A 16,644-nucleotide genomic window follows, 5' to 3' on the forward strand; every position below is an offset into this window, starting at 1 on the left:
GAATGCGATGTCACTCCCACTAACCTTCTTGTAAACACAAGACTCATCTGGATTCTTGATAAAACCAAACTTACTAATGGCTTCATCGAATCGCAGATTCCAACTTCTGTTTGCCTGCTTTAGTCCATAAATGGACTTCTTAAGCTTGCATATTTTCCTAGCATTGCTTGGATCAACAAAACCTTCCGGCTGTGTCATATACACGGTTTCGTCCAAATTCCCATTAAGGAAGGCGGTTTTGACATTCATTTGCCATATTTCATAATCATAATATGCAGCAATCGCTAGGATAATCCGGACTGACTTAAGCATGGCGACTGGCGAAAAGGTTTCATCATAATCAACGCCGTAAATTTTCCTGTAACCTTTTGCCACCAACCTAGCTTTGTATATAGATACATTTCCATCTTTGTCGGTTTTCAATTTGAAAATCCATTTGCAACCGATAGATTTGCAACCGATAGGTTTGTAACCTTCGGGCAAATCAACCAAGTCCCATACTTGATTTTCAAACATGGAGTCCATCTCAGATTTCATGGCTTCTTGCCATATTGCAGAGTCGGGGCTCGTCATAGCTTGTTTGTATGTTGCTGGTTCATCTCCATCCATAACTAGGATGTCTTGATCTTCGGTTAAGACAATACCGAGGTATTTGTCAGGTTGATATCTTGGCTGTTGCGACCTACGCAGGGTAATAGGTTGAGCATTTGCATTGTTAGTTTGTCTCTGACCAATGTCATTAGCTCCTTCTAAAGCACTTTGATTATCTGTTTTGTCAGGTTGACTTTATTTCTCATCCTCTCGAACTTCGTCGAGTTCGATTTTCCTCCCACTTATCATTTTGGAAAAGTGTTCCTTCTCCAAAAAGACACCATCACGAGCAACAAACACTTTGTTCTCGAATTTGTTGTAGAATTAATACCCCTTCGTTTCTTTTGGGTATCCCACAAAGAAACACTTGTTAGAATTTGGGTGAAGTTTGTCAGAAATTAATCTCTCGACATATGCTTCGCAACCCCAAATCTTAAGAAAAGACAACCGTGGAGGTTTCTTCGTCCATAATTCATATGGAGTCTTTTCGACAGCTTTTGACGGAGCACGGTTCAGTGTTAGTGCCGCAGTTAGAAGTGCGTGTCCCCAGAAAGAGATAGGAAGTTCACTAAGACCCATCATAGATCGGACCATGTCTAACAAGGTTAGTTCGACATAAGGTAGACATAGCCATATCTCCTATAGTCGTCGATGAAGGTAATGAAATATCGATAACCTTGCCTTACGGGTGTACTCATTGGTCCACATACGTCCGTATGTATTAAACCTAATAAGTCACTAGCCCTTTCTCCCAACATGGAGAATGGCTTCTTTATCATCTTGCCTAATAAACATCCTTAGCAATTTTCAAACGACTCTAAGTCTAATGACTCAAGAATACCTTCATGAAGAAGTTTCTTGATGCGTTTGATGTTAATGTGGCCAAGACGACAATGCCACAAGTAGGTTTGATTCGACTCGATGGTCATAGCTCTTTTGGCGGTATTGTTAACATTATAAGCTTGTTTGTCTAATCATATGTAAAATATGCAATTTTCATAGAACATAAATGCAAGACATTCAAAAAACAACCATTGTTTTAGTCTTGTGATCAAGGTAACCCGGTGTCCAACGCCATAGATCAAAAGTATGTTCAAAAGCATGATAAACAAAGATTAGTTAATTACAAGCCATAAACAAAATGTGCCTACAAGCATGACCGAAAGACCATTTTTATCGTCTGCTCGTAGCGCACATCCACTTGTGAAGCCCTCTCACTTTGTCCTTGAAATGGGAGCATAGAGTGAGTTAAACATAGTATCCAATTCATATGAATAGCTTTATAAACAAGTGTTAATGAAGACACCTGAGGTAGATGAAACATTCCTCTCCTCCTCATCCTTTCGGAAGATCTTGCATTCCCTCTTGTAGTGCCCTTGCCCACCATAATAGAAGCATCACATATTCACCTTGTTCTTGAACTCCCTCTTCCTTGCTCTTAAGGGCCTTTAGGTTGCTCCATAGGAGGTGGCTCGGTGAAGCAGTTGCACCACCTCTCTTAAAGAGCGTGTCTTCTTTCCCGCAGCTATATGCACTCTAAGTGCATCATAGCCCGAGTGGAGTGAAGCAAGCAAGATATGACCCGCCATCTCATCCTCCAATGAGATTCCGAAAAGCTCCATGTGCTTAAAGAGCCTAGTCATTCCAAGCACATGAGGTCGGAGGGGCATACCGAGTCTCAATTTGGTATTGTAGACCCTTGACCAAAGCCGGCGCCTCTCCTTAGCAAGACAACCTACTTCCGGTGGCTTTATCTTCATGTTCGAGAGACCTAGTCACATCAAACACGAGTCCATCATAGTTGCCATTGTCACTCTTGGTGACTCTCACATTGACAACGTCCTCAAGTGCTTTAAGGAACATGTCTGGAAAATAGAAGGAGAGCTTTTCCTTCCAGTCATCCGGGATGGAATTAGCCATTAGTCGTGAGACTCTCTTGCAATCGGAAGACCATGCATTATGACCTCATCGCTCATGATTCCCTTAGAGAAGAAGCTTGGAATGGGAGTATCAAGAGTATACTCCAAGGAACAATTCCAAAGAGTTTTCCTGAGTTCCTCTTCCCATTCCGATCCATGAAGTTGACTAAGTTAAGGCTAAAAGCTAACTTGTCGGGGAGTTCCGAGCACATAGAGTTGTTGTTGATTGAGTTACTTGCAGACATGTTTCTACAATTGAAAGAGTGAAAAAACCATTCATAAACCAATAAGCTTGAAATTTAAAGCATACATGCATATTTTCAATTTTATTGAGCGTTTTATCCACGCATTAATATTAGTCCCTTTTGGGTGAGAATAAAACGATTCCAAGATCCCAAAATCAAAAAGTTATTAAGCATGATTTGGCTTGTCTTAACACTTAATATTTTAGGGTAAGCAATCCAATTCCTAATAGCTCTAAGCTACTCTTGGTTCGATAAAACGTCGCATCTAATGCTTCCTTGACATTTTATCTCCATTTCCACGACATCTAAGGACTCCTTACTGATATCTGATTAACGCGCCTAATTAAAACTAGTCAAAGTTGTTTAACATTTTATGTGATTAAGACGCAGTTAGTTCAAGTAATTAACGAAGCTCCTACTAAACTCCGCATCCAACTTAAATAATCCAATTAATCAAGTCGGTTAACCCATATTTTGCCAAATTATTTTGCAAGTGCCAGAGGAACCGAGGCCTAGCCTCGTTAAAATAATTAAATAAATAATTAAAATGGCCCAATTACGCAAAACAATAGCCCACAACATTCCAAAGTGCCAAGCATCAAAGCCATGGGGCTAGGCTTGCTAGGCACCTAGGGCCGTGGCTGTGCGTGCTGGCATGCCTGCCTAGCAGAGCACGTTATGCTTGCTCGCACCAGCAGCATCGCAGCATGCTACGCATGCTTGCGTGCATGCTGGTGCTGGCAGCGTGCATGCTTGGTGTGGCTGGGCTTGCTGGGGCTCGCATGCCTTGCTGCCCAGCAACACTTACAGGCACCTTCCAGTAGCCACACAGCACACACATCACTCTCGCACAGCCCATAGCACCAAGTGTGCATCATACTCACACACACACCATACACTAGCGCATCTACGAGGTAAGGCAGCCCCACCACGCACCTTGGCAGCCACATGTGGGCTACTCAAGCAGCCCGGCTAGCCTAGGTGTGCGTTTTGGGCGGTTTTACCTCGATTTGCGTGCATTGTCTCGGGATTTAATTCCCGATTTATGTGTGATAAAAAATAATTCCAAATTTATTTTAGAATCAATTTATAGCAAAAATGAAAATAAAACAAGTCCAACTTAATTAAATTTAATTTTAATAGTGCACAAGCCTAAATTATTCAAGAACCATTCTTTAAATCAATTTAGGTCCATCTTGATGCTACAAAATTGAAGGGCTATACTCATAATTAATTTAACCATACATAAATCAATAATGAGATTTGACAAAATTAAAGAGGTTGTAAAAATAAACCCATTCATCTAATGAAAAATTTCTAACACTAACTTGTGTATAATTGAAAAATTACATCTTCCAATATGAAAATTAATTAAATTTCAATCACAAGTTTTGAACTTTTAGGACTTTAATCAACTCAAAAATGATTAAATCCAAAAATTAATTCAACATGGAATTTAGGAATCAAAGTTCCAACCAAATAAACAATTAAAGATTGGATCTTTAACATATTAGGGACTTCAAAATTACGAGTTCACCACAAACATTCACACTTGAAGCAATTTATTTGCAAAAATGTAAAAATTTCAAGTTTATTTGAAAAATGAACTCACCAAATTAAGCACCAATTATGACTTCATAAACATGCTTAATAAGGTTTATAATTGCAGTTGATTAGCGATGCAACCATATATTTAATCTAACTTTAACATGCCATAATTAATCAAGGTTTAAAGATAAAAACGAAAAACCCCTAAAAAAACATGTTTCTGGGTGGATTTTGGACAGCCCTCGTTTCGCCCACTAATTAAAGCAACTAAACATGCAATCACATAATTAACAACATAAGAGAGAGAAGGAGAAAAGACATTTTACCCTCGACGCGTGCTTCGCTCGATCCCGAGCTCTTACTTGAAAGCTTAACCTCGCAAGTGCGACGACCTCCTATGGCTCGCACCCTCGACCCGACCGGAACGGTCTTAATCTTGAAGGTTTGTCGGGACTTGACCAAACAAAAACCAGAGTAGTACGAACTTAAAGGTTTTCTCACTAATGATGAGATGCCTTGTTGAGTTCAACTCAAGTGATTTGCATTTTTCCTTAATTTTATTTTAATCAAAAACAAAATAAAATCCAAGGCAATCAACAAGCTCCAAGTGTCACATGGAGGGAGAAGGTTGGTGAGGACCACCAAATGGGGGACCAAAGCACCTTGCTCCCCAAGCCAAACACCAAGCAAATGGTCCTTCCCTTAACCAAGCTTGACCACGCCACTTGGCTGGCTGGCAGCCTGCCTTGGCTACCAAGTGTGCCAGCCGGTGCCTAGCACCAAGGCTGGGCAGCCCAGCCAGCCAGCACGCAGCACATGTGCAGCCAGCTAGCATACAGCCACCCAGTGCATGTGATGTTGCTGCTTGGTGCGTGCTACTGCTTGGTGCTGCTACGCTAGCAAGCACGCATAGCATGCTGCTGCGATGCTGCTCGCTAGCAAGCACACATGCACGACCCATAGCACAAGCTCGCATAGCGTGCTGCTGTGCGAGTGCTATGCATTGCATGCTTGCGGCTGGGTGCATGGCCTGGAACACTAGCACGCTAGCATGCGCCAGCTGCTAGCATGCTTGCGGCCAGCAACACCAGCCACGCTAGCATGCTTTGCCTAGCACGCAATGCATGCTAGGCATGCTTTGCGATGTGCTTGGAAGCTTAGGTTAGCCTAGCACTCGCATGGCTAGGCCAATGCAAGGCTACGGCATAGCTCGAACTTGTCGCTTGCTTGATTTCCCGTCTCGTCGAATTCTAAACTCGACTAGACTTGTGACGCTCGGTTCGACACTCTAAGCTCGACATCCGGCGTCTTTGTCCGTAAAACTCTAATGACTCATCTAATCTTTCGGATTGATTTGTCGTCTTGGATTGGTTATTCGATTGGGGTGCGACCCGATGGGTTCAGTCACGATTATGCCGTAACATTAATTATACATTAATATTACTGATCGGAAGCGGCCTCCACCTAGGCATTCCGATCACTTGACCTCACTGAAGAATTAGCTGTCTAATAATTCCGAACCCTCTATCGGTATACTACAGTTGTTGGAAGGACACCATTCCTTTCAGTAGAAGGTTTTTCTATGTAGATGAACTCTTCAGAAATCTTGCTCACATGCTCTTAGATCTTATCAACTGCAGCAACTGGGACCTTGATTTGCTCTATGGTACTAATTTGGGTAGTGAGCTTTTGCATCATGGCAGTAAGAGCCTCAATGAACTTGTGGATTCCCTCAATATCTTCCTTAGTGGCCATGAGTTGAAAATAAACTAGAGATGGAGATGAGCTTTGTGGAGACGCTTGTGGTGGTTTCCTTGTACGCCTCTTAGGTATATGAGGTTGTTGCGGCAGCGACTCGCATCGTACTAATCTACTCTTGCTTCTTGACCAAGTACTGCGATATAAACCAAATTCACTTAAAGGTTTGACTCACTGTTCAAAATAGGGACGGAAGAGGGAAAAATAGACATTTGAAAACAGGTAAGAAAAAAAAACTCCACTCTTTTTTTGTGACGGAAAAAGGAGACACATGCATGAACCTAGACTACGATCATAAACGACATGGTGCACGACTCGAGTCAAAAATAAAAAAAAGTGTGTGGATTATACTTGACTCGTGAGTGATTAGGTGATGTTATAAGACTCGTGGTATGATCGCATGGCTAGACGTGTAAAGAGTGTCGAAACGACTGACGCGTGGACTAAAATTAGCACGGAAGACTAAAACAGGGACTGATTGGACTTAAACCTGGGCACCGTGGCACAGTACAACTTTCGCGGCACACAAAATTATACCGTGGTGTGGTACAAGTTGCCATGACACGGCACTACTTGCTGTGACGCGGCATTTCTGCCATGGCATATTAAACAGTTCCAGGTTATTTTTGTGCACTTTTTCCAGTTCTTTTGTCAATTTTAGAGTTTGCGCTAATTACTAAGAGAGTACGGCCCATTGGCATTAGTTAGTCATAAAATAAAACACCATAGACAAAGAAAGATCATTAAGGTGAGGATCAAAACGATCAAATATACACACATAGGGCACGTAGGCACAATGATGCAAAGAAGAGTTCGCAACCTAAGGTCAAGTTCTATGTTCCACTATGATCAAGTTTATTTGGTGTCAAAAGGGCACCATGGTTGAGAGTTTGGACGCGTTAGCAAGGCAGCCTCCCTTAAGGGTGTATGCCAACAGGCGGCTCCGCAAGTTCGTGATTAAATCGAACTCAACTCCATGGTTTGGGTGGATTTAAAAACTCGGATAAACCCATATTGCCATGAGCGTTTTTGGGTTGATAGAGCTTAAATCCCCCGAGGCTAGGAAGTATGTAGAACACACACGTTTTTTCAGAAAAATCGAAGGCGGCTAATAACGAGAAAATTACAAAGCCAATGGAAAAATTTTAGGACTGTCGCGACACGGCAGACCTTACCGTGTCACGGTACGGAACGCCGCGTGACGATATTCTGTACCGTGACACGGCATGATTGCCGTGGCGCGGTAGTCTGGAAATTAATCTTGTGCCCCTGTTTTTTTGTTCGCAATCAGGTTATTCAAAATTTTCTTATGGGACGAATCTAAAAACGACGTTAAACGTCAATGCATATGAAAAAATGCCGGTTTAATCACAAGAATACGATTCAAGAATATTTCAAGTCTCATCCACTCATCTCAATTAAATACCTATCACTCAAATCGATAAATAACCAAGAATCCTCCCCAGTGGAGTCGCCAAATTGTGGGCGTCATTCGAAATGCGCCTACTTTAAGCATATGGTGAATATGCTTGGCACTCATAGGAAGTGGGAATTGACATATATGATTAGAGACAACGATTAGGGACAAGGAAAGTAGGGAGCCACCAACAAGTTTTTTAAGGAACTTGTAAACCGTTTAAAGATCATTTAAGGCAACCACGATAAGGGACAACGATAGGCAACAACGATTGACCCGTGAAGGTTACACCCCATTCATAATCCATGAGATTACTAACTCCATATGGTTCGAAACTACGAAAGGAGGATTGGCGATGATGATACAAAGTGAGTCATGGAGTCACAGTCGCCCGTATTGGCCTCTACTCGATTCTTTTTGTGAAAAGTGATTCCTTCGATCTCAAAGGCATGCAAACAAAGATTCAATTTGCTCCAAACTAATATTAAGCTAAATTGGTTTAATGTTAATGCACACATATAATTCTATAATATCGTGACCACTTCAATTAAACAACAAGATTAAAATGGAACCTAAATCGGTCGTCCAAATTATCTTATTAGGCGTGAAATTCAATTACATATTCCCTTTAAACATGCAATACGGTGACCAATATATATAATAGAATCAACATCAACATTAGAAGCAATTTAACCATAATATCGTTAGCCAAATCAAATAATGATAAACCTAATCATGATACTAGCAACAAGAATAATAAAAAGAGTAATTAAGTGAATTAACTACTCACGTTCCGCGTTCCCTTGATTTGCTACATCATGAATAGACTGTTAGTAACTTCAATAAATAATAAATCAAATTGAACTAAACTAAATGAAAAGTAGAGTTGATTTGGTCCAAACCCTTAGTTAATTCTACCTTTCACGCCTTGGTTTAAGTATAGAACTTCGGGTCAAGTCTGGACTCCTTGGAGTTCTTAGGGGAAGTATTATGAGAGAATAGGATGACTAGTGTTTAGGCTAAAGAGAGAAGAGAATGAATGTTGGTGTAGGGAGAAAGAGAATGATTGTTGGTGCTAAGAGAAAGAGAATGATTTTTTGGTGACCCGAAACTAAAGAAATCAGGCTCGTATTTATAGAGAAAATGTGAGGGGTGAAGCACAGAACCCTAGAAATGAAAAGGTGTCGCGGAGAAACCCTAGAAAAATGTCGCGTCACAGCATGTGTGCCGCGACACGGTGCAAGTACCGTGACACGATGCAAAATACCGCGACACAGCGCAAAATAGCGTGACGCGGTGTGTCTGCCGTGACACGGTGCACATATTTTCTGGAAAACAGTCCAGATTAATTTTATTCATTGCTTAATGACTAAGAACGTGATATTTTATGCGTCGTTTCAGGTATGCCGGATTAATTTCATGCCTAGGGTTAAAATTATTTATTAATCGGGCTTAATTAATAAATAACACGAAATGAATTAAAAGGGTTTGGGCTAGGATATGAGTTGGACTGAGTTTGAATAAATGGTTTGACTGATTTATTGACTGAATATGGGTTTTAAGCACTCCCGAGATTAAATACTCGACCCGGCCAATAATGGGGGTGAAAGGTTGTTCATCATCGGGTTTGGTTTTGGGGAGACATTTTTAGGTGTCTACAATTTCATTAGCAATATTCTGCACAATGCCAAGCTTAGGTATCCACCCATTGAAAAGTTTGGCTTGGCATTGTCATGACATCAAAGAAGCTAAGGCCATACTTTCTTGCTCACTCGATTGTGGTCTACACAAAGCAACAGTTGAAAAAGTCATTCACAACATTTGAGGCTAGTGGCCGAATGCTTAAATGGGCCTTATAATTGAGAGGATTTGATATCACATTCGAACCTAGGAAAGAAATCAAGGGCCAAGCCTTTGCAGATTTCTTGGCCAAAATGACACGGCCAGACTTACAGCCGGCAGGGGATCAAATCTGGAAAGTTTTTGTGGATGGAAGTGAAACAGCGACCGGATGTGGCGCTGGTATCATATGTCAATCTCCGGAAGGAGGCAAGTTTGAATATGCATTGAGATTTCAGTTTCATGCCTCTAATAACGAGGCCGAGTATGAAGCCCTTATGACCGGTCGCAGAATGTGTAAGGCAGCCGGGGCAACAAAAATTGATGCTAGCTCGGATTCTCGGCTGATAGTGAAGGATGAGGCCAAGAGCCTAGAGCACTTCCTGCTGCAACAAGTTCCCCAGTCTGAGAATCATCAGGTGGACGCCCTCTCCAAGCTAGCTTCCTCGGCATCATGTGATACTCCAAGATCTGAGTTCTAGGAAGTCAAGGAAAGGAGGAATATCGATGCCGAGCTTGTGCAAATCATTGACAGAAGCTCCACATGGATGGACGGAATTATCTCCTACCTAAAGGATGGAGTTCTTTCGGACGACCTAAAAGAGAGCTGGCTGATTAAGAAAAAGGCGGCATGGTTTGAGATGAAAGGGGAGAACTTGTTCAAAAAAGCCTTTGTGAAGCCCTACTTGAAATGTATTATGCCCGAGAGAGGGCAGGAGGTGATGGACGACCTCCACGAAGGGCATCACGGATCACACATAGGCGGACGAGCCTTAGCTGAAAAAGTTACCCATCTAGGGTATTAGTAGCCGAGTATGAATTTAGACGTCATGGAAATGGTGATAAAATGTGACAAGTGCCAGAGATTTGCACCCCTCATTCACCGTCCGACAAACAGCTTGTCGGCTATAAGTAATCCACTTCCCTTTGCAAAATGGGGCATGGACATCTTGGGGCCATATACTCCAGCATCCTGACAAAGGCGGTATATGTTAGTAGCTGTTGACTACTTCACAAAGTGGGTCAAAGATAAGGCCGTCCGAGGGATCAAATGGAGAGATGTATCTGCCTTCATCTGGAAGAACATTATCACACGCTTTGGTGTGCCGCAATTAATGGTGTTCGACAATGGACCGCAATTTGAGACCGGCCAACTCAAGGATTGGCTAAGCAACCAGGGCATAACGCATTGTTTTTCCTCGGTCGGACGAGCTAGGGGCAATGCGGCGCTTAGACACAAAATTTATCGTATAAGGATTACGAGGGCATATAATCGTAAAGTGTCTAAGCGGCCGCTTAAGATTGGAGACTTGGTCTTACGAAAGATGAAAGCGGTAGGCCGAGCTAATGAAGATGGCAGGCTAACCCCAAACTGGGAAGGGCCTTACCGAATCAGAGAAAAAGTCAGAGATGGTACATACCGCCTTGAAGCCTTGGATGGCCGTACTATTCCCCGTACGTGGAATACGGACAATCTGAAAAAATATTATGTATAGATTTTTTGTACTTAGCCAAAAGTTGTATATACAACTAGGTTTAAACGGCCGAGCAAAGTAATTAAAGTCATTCGGCAACAAACAATGTAATTTTGACAATATTGATGAAAAAGTCAAACATTGTTATTTATTTCGTACGTTTACTCGTTGATAAGCAGAAATGCCGATTGAAAACAATTACAAGGGTGGCTTGGGAGATAGCAGCTCGACCCCGGAGTAGGGCAGAGCTGAACAAGTAATGCCGCCCAAAAAGGGAAAAGAAGTTGCTTGTAACACAACAGCTCGGCCACTGAAGGGGCATGATAAAGCGGGCGAGTAGAATGTCTAGCAAGGGCATCCCCTAGTTAGACAACTCGGCCATAATAGCTAAGCTGATCACTCAATCCCGACCTAGATCGGTCGGACGGATGAAATATGAGGTAGCCGCAAAATTGCCTAAGGTATCTTTACTCAAGAGGGCAAGGACATACCTAGGCGTTCGAGTCCAATAAACACTTAGAAATAATCAAGTAAGAAAAACACTTGAAATTTCATGAGTCAGTCCGAGAGATAGCAGCAAAGGACGACTCAGCACAAGCCAATAAAGCGGTCGACTGACCAAGACTGATTCGGCATTCACCTAGTCCAAGGGCAATCATTATCATGATTTGATTAACTTTCTAGTCGTCATACCCTTTGAGGTATAAAATCTACTAAGTTAATCATACCTCTTAGAATATGGACTAAACAAATGCCGAATAAAGGGGCATACCCCCAGCAAAAAGCATAGCATTCGTACGAATAAGCATAAGGCATGAAAAATTGCTTGAAAAATGCTAAGTAGGAATGAAAGTTGAAAGAAACTTCATAAATTAAAGCCGATCAAAACAAGCGGCAAAACAAAAAGAGTATATTACAAAATCGCTCAAACAGGCGGCAGAAATAGAAATTGTTCAACAGAAACAAAAACAAACATAAAGCTTCAACAGCTGCAGAAGAAGAGGAGCGCTCCTCCCTTGGCCATCTCCTCGCCACCATCACTAGTGGCCGACTCGCCAGTGGCCGCCTCATCTGCCTTGGCCGGCTCCTCATCCTTGGCCGGCTCTTCTTCCTCTTCCTCCTCCTCATCTTCTTCATCATCACTTTGGACAGGGGAGGGGGTGGCGACGAACGGAGGAATAGGCTGCCCGATGGCTTGGTATTCCCCCTTAATGGTGACGTAGTCCAAACGGTTGGTAAAGCGCTCCAGGTAGTAGCCGATCTCACTGACGTCTACCATCATAGAGAAGGCCTCCTCAAAGCGATTCTTGAGGCGGGTAATGGCCGATTGCTCTATTCGGACCATCTCTAGCGGGGAGATCTTCTTGGGAGCCTTGAGTTTCTCTTTTAGCTCCTCCACTTCCTTCTTGAGGCGCTCGACCTCCTGGTTACGCTCCACCACAACCTTTAGTGCCGTCTCCAGGGCCCCCCTGCTGGTCTCCAGGTCGGCCTTGAGCCTCTCCGAAGCCTCAGCCGCCTCCTTCCATTCGGCCGCATGGGAGACTGCCTCATCTCTCTCCTTTGTGAGAGCCTCGTTGGCCAGCCATTCCTTCTTGAGGGCATCGCCTAATATGACGATATCTACAGTCTGTTTGGTCGACTTCTCGGTCATGGCATTGAGAGCAGTCTCATGCCAAATCTTCTCGAGGGCCAGCAGCCCGGTGTTTTCATCCTGGATCTCCGGATATCCTCCCAGGCCGACAGGATCTCGCGCCTCTCCTACGGACGCCGGTCTTGGAAGGCAAAGAGCCTAAGGAGGAGCTGTGGACGAATTGAAGTAAGTTAGTAAAAGAAAAAGTTAGAAACTAAGCTAAGTGTCAAAGTCTAAAATAAGCTAAGATACCTCGACGCAACTGTTGATCATTAAACCGAGGTATCCATCATAAACACCCCGGAATTTATCTTGCGTCTCATCTGGGACGGCCCTCAGCATGGCCTCCCAGACAGCCTTTTGTTCGCCTCCCGTCAGCAAAGAACCAGGAAGCCGAACACCCATTTCCTCGGCAATGTCCGTGAAAAGCACAAGTTAGAAAAAAATTGAAATGAAAATAGCCAAAGTCACCAAAAATGGTTGAATGAGTACCTTCCGAGAAAGATGGAGGTGCTTGTGGACGCCTCTCCGGAGTAGGAGTAGGCGTAGTTTACTGCTCGGCCATCCGAGGAGGAGATGGCAACTCTTCATCTATGTGGGAACCCTTCGGCCATGTCCCCAGGTACTCGACATGCTGAGTTAAGTGATTACCGGAATTTTAGTTAAGGGACGACTTTCCCTCTTCGTCCTTGCGAACAGTCTCTTCTCAGGCCACTTTTGTCGCTTGTGGCTCCGAGGGCTTGGAGGCCCCACTAGGTGTCAGCTAGGGTTCTTATCCTTTAGGTTGCTCTTTGGCAACCCGCGACCTTGCCCTGGCCGCCTGCGCCCCTGAGGGGGTCTTGGACGCGGATACTTTGCGAGCTTTGGATGACCCCTCGTCCTTCGAAGCGGATGTCGACCGCTTCCTCGCTGGCTTTGGGGTAGATGACTGAAAAATAAGAACAAGGAAAAATAGCTAGATCTGCTGAGCGAGTAAAACTGGAAAGTATAAATTTCCTAACATACCAGCTCGGCAAAATCATCAGCCTATTCACCCTGTCCGAGTAAAAGTGGGAAGTATGGCCTTCCCATCATATCAACTCGACCAAGACGAAATAGGCCAATGCGTCCGAGTAGAAATGAGAAGGATGTCCTCCATTGCATAGCAGCTCGGACATACACCAAAAAAAAAAAAAAAAAGATGAAAAAAAAAGATAAGAATTGAAAAGAGTTCGTACCCCCTTGGCCGCCTCATAGGTCTCCCTTAGGATCCTATAACGCTCCAAGTTGAAGTCGTTCATGCTGACATCTCCCTTCTACTCCGGATCAAGCTGAGACATGGCTTGTTCTGTCAACAAAAAGAACAAAGAGTTAGATTATATTTTCATCTGAAATTCATTCGGACAGTCATGGTACGAAAGTCCATCTGGGGCATAGTTTCGGAGCAGGCCAAACGATGACATGAAGAGTGGATCCCTAAGCCAGTCGGTCAGGGGAATCCACTTGGGAATAATTGGCACTTGTTTCCCACCTCGGTATACCTTCTTGACTTTAAAATAGTCAAGTTGGTGGGCATGGTCCGCATGGACAGGAGGCCTGTACGGCTGGTGATCTCCCCGTCTAAGCTGAACAGACTCGGCATTGAACCCGTTCATCTTGCGGTTGAAGCTCCTGTCCTTGGTCTTGAGGCAGTAGAAGCAATGCTTCCAGTCACGCCTCTTAGATGGCCTGTGCAGGACCACCAAGTAGTCCGGACGAGTGTTCAAAACAAATCAGCCGTCCTAACCTACCTTCAGCCGCACCATGTTGTGCATTGCACAGAAGACTGGGAAATTGGGGGTGAAGCCCTTCCTAAGGCAAGTCACCAAGTACCCAAAGATGTTAGCCCAGCTGTTCGACGCCAGCTAGAACAAGGCAATTTGATATTCATCCAACAGCTCTTGGACGAATGGATAGAGGGGAAAGTGGAGGTCGACCACTAAGGCGGCCTTGTAAACATTGAAGCCCCGACGTTGGGCTCCAAGATCTTTAGAAGTGACCACCGCATTAGAATGTCTGGGTGGCCGGATCTGGAACTCTTCCCCAAGCTTGAGGAACCTCTCAAAGTCCTCAAATTTATCATAAAGGAAAGCAAGGGTCGTATCACCAATGGGGTAGGCGTACGGGTCGTCGTAATCAATTGCAAAGCCGCCCTTATCGGTTCCTTCGGCGTCAGGGTTTTCAGCTCCCTGCTCGGCCGAATGTGGTACGGGGAATCCTAGCCGAACCAAAGTCAGTGGACAGCACTTTGTCCGATTCAGTCACCTCGGCCGAACTTCCACCAATCGAGCCTTGCCCTAGCTCGGTCACCACCAGACCCTCTGGTACCATAGGGCCTTTGCCCTTATCCTTCTTCCCTCCAGCTTCCGCCTGATTTCCAGATAGAGCGCTACGGGGGGGGGGGGGGGGGAGGTCGGCTAGCTCAGCATTATGAATGTCGATCTTAGGCCTGGCCGACCTGGTATAATGAGGATGGGGTTGTGGCAGATTTTGGACAAACACCACATGATGAGAAGGGGGCTGTGGCAGATTTAGGACATGTGCCATAGCGTCCGCCCGAGATGAAGAAGGATGCCTCTAAGAAGAAAGCAGCTCGGACGGCATCAAGACCGAGCTGGTATATTGGGCTGGGGGTTGTTCCGGATTTGGTCCAAACGCCAACCTAGAAGAAGCGCCGTGCCGATTTTGGCCCTCTTCAAAAGAGGCGGTCACTTCGATTACGGAGCATGCACTACCACTAGCAATGGTTGTATTTGTGGCCTCCCCGTCCGTGTTACTCGGATCGTAGGGGACTAAGGGGTCCACCAGACTTCCGTCCGGATTCCTTGGGGCATCTTTTTCGTGCGTTTGTCTCGTACACGCCAAGTTCGACTGCAGGGATAGAGAAGAATAGGTGGGGGTGAGTTGGTACGCACTATAAATGGACCCACTCCATAAAGAAGAGGACTCGTCCCCATCCACTCTAGAGTCCTCAGTCCTAAGCGAACGACCAGCCTCATGAAGACATACGGACGAAGCCGAGTGTTGTGCCAATTCATGTTTAAAAAATAAAACTAGTATGGAAAAGAAAAGAAAAAGTTTAAGAAAGAGGAAGCAGGCAATTACCTCTGTCCGAGTAGAAAACTTTAGAAGCTTTGAAGATCTTGGATGAAGTTGACCAGAAAACTCAAACTCTTGACTAAAAACTTTAAATACTCGGCGGAGCTCTTGAAGATTAACGAAGAAAAATACTTTCTCTCTCTAGAATCTCTGACCTCTCTCCACAAAATGCAAAAATCTAAAGTAACAAATTGAAGTCAAACAAGCCCCATTTATAGGCAAAAACTTATGAGGGTAGGACGGTAAAATTATCTTTCCCGCCTAGAAGCTCAAACGGTAAACTTTTGAAAAGTTTAACCTAAAAGCTAGAACTGTTAAAAAATCGCTCCGTCATTTAAGACGGGAAGACAAACGGTCACGCTAACAACACGTTAATATAAACAGCTAGGTCAGCGGAATTCAAATTGTCATTCCGGAAGAAAAAAAATGGATGACAAGTGTCCTTCTTAAATTCAGTCAGCACAACCCGTCTGCCCGATTTTAAGACCCAAAGTCTACTAGCAAAATCAGGCGAATCGAACAAAGCAGCCAGCCCAAAGGAGAAATCCCTTCGATGGATGGACGATACTGCCAGTCCCCTATTAATGATAAATGCTCAAAATACCTAAGTAATCGAACATATTGGGACGAGTAAAAGAACAGAGCAGGCGGCTCGTAAGGTACGAGCCACCCCCTCTGAGGGGAAAATGTTTAGGGTAAAAAATACCCCAACATGTGGTCAAATCCCATAGTGACACGTGGCCCAATTGACAGGCGACACGTGTCCATATAGGAAGATGACATGTGTTAAACATAAAGAGCACCTGAAATGAGAGAAAAGGGCCTCCTTACATCAGGCCCAAATCCCGAGAAAGCCACAAAACGGCGCCCCCTTTTGGACACATGGTTTCCCCTTATTGCGCCGCCAATTAGAGCACACTATTCTGGGTCATTAAACTTAGAGGGGCACACTTTCCCACCCCTATAAATACCCCAATCATTTATGATGTGAAGGGGGGTTAAGACATATCATTCTAAGAGCACTATAAGATCCAACTTCTCTCTACTTTCTCTCTATACATTTATTCTGTTTTCGGTCACTAACTTGATCGTTGGAGGCGAATAT

The sequence above is a fragment of the Chenopodium quinoa genome, unplaced genomic scaffold, assembly GCF_001683475.1.
Source record: "Chenopodium quinoa cultivar QQ74 unplaced genomic scaffold, ASM168347v1, whole genome shotgun sequence".
Taxonomy (NCBI): domain Eukaryota; kingdom Viridiplantae; phylum Streptophyta; class Magnoliopsida; order Caryophyllales; family Amaranthaceae; genus Chenopodium; species Chenopodium quinoa.